The following is a 976-nucleotide window of genomic DNA, read 5'->3' on the forward strand; positions in this document are numbered from 1 at the left end:
TATATATTAATACAATATAAACATCATACGTTGCTATAACACTAAGTGCCTAGTTTCATATAAGTTTTGCTCAATAGTCTTATTCTCCATCTCAACCCAGAAATGTATCTCCCATTACAAATCAAACTGTTCCTTGAAATTCTTTGTTAACAAGGTAGCGTCTTCTACTATTGAACAGCTCTTACCAAGATGCATAGATATGTATATTCTTTCTATCTGTCCATCCATCCATCCATCCATCCATCTCTGCATATGGAGAGATGGATGGCAGATATATAGACAGACCCATAGAAATCTGTCTGTCTATCCATCCCTAGCTATTTGAATACAGAACAGATAGATGGATGACAGATAGGTACACAAACCTATAGATATCTATCTATCCAGCCATCATTGTCTACCTATCTAAACGTACACAGATACGTTGTATATACGGAGAGAGAGAGAAGAATCCCTATTCAGATGTTATGATAGTTATGGGGTGGGGAATGAAAGGGAGAGGAAAACCCTGTTCAAATGCTATAAGATGATGGATATGTAGACAGAAAGACAGGTAAACACTATTCAGATATTACAAGATAAGAGATATGGAAATAGACAGATCAAATCCTATTCAGATGTTACAAGCTGATAGATATGTAGAAATACATGGGTCCTATTCACATTATATGATAGATACATAGCTAGACAGAGAGACAGGTAAACCCTATTCGGATGTTGTAAGAAGATAGCTATGAAGTCAGAGACTACTAAGACCCTATTCAGATGGTATAAAATGACAGATACGTAATAAGAGGCTACTAAAATCCTATTTAGATGTTATAGGACAATAGACATGTAGTCAGAAGCTACTCAAACTCTATTCAGATGTTGTGATAGATCTGTAGTCAGAGACAACTAAGACCCTATTCAGATGGCATAAAATGATAGATATGTAATAAAGGACTACTGAAACCCTATTTAGATCTCATAAAAC

Source organism: Sceloporus undulatus, chromosome 7 (assembly GCF_019175285.1).
Source record: "Sceloporus undulatus isolate JIND9_A2432 ecotype Alabama chromosome 7, SceUnd_v1.1, whole genome shotgun sequence".
NCBI lineage: Eukaryota > Metazoa > Chordata > Lepidosauria > Squamata > Phrynosomatidae > Sceloporus > Sceloporus undulatus.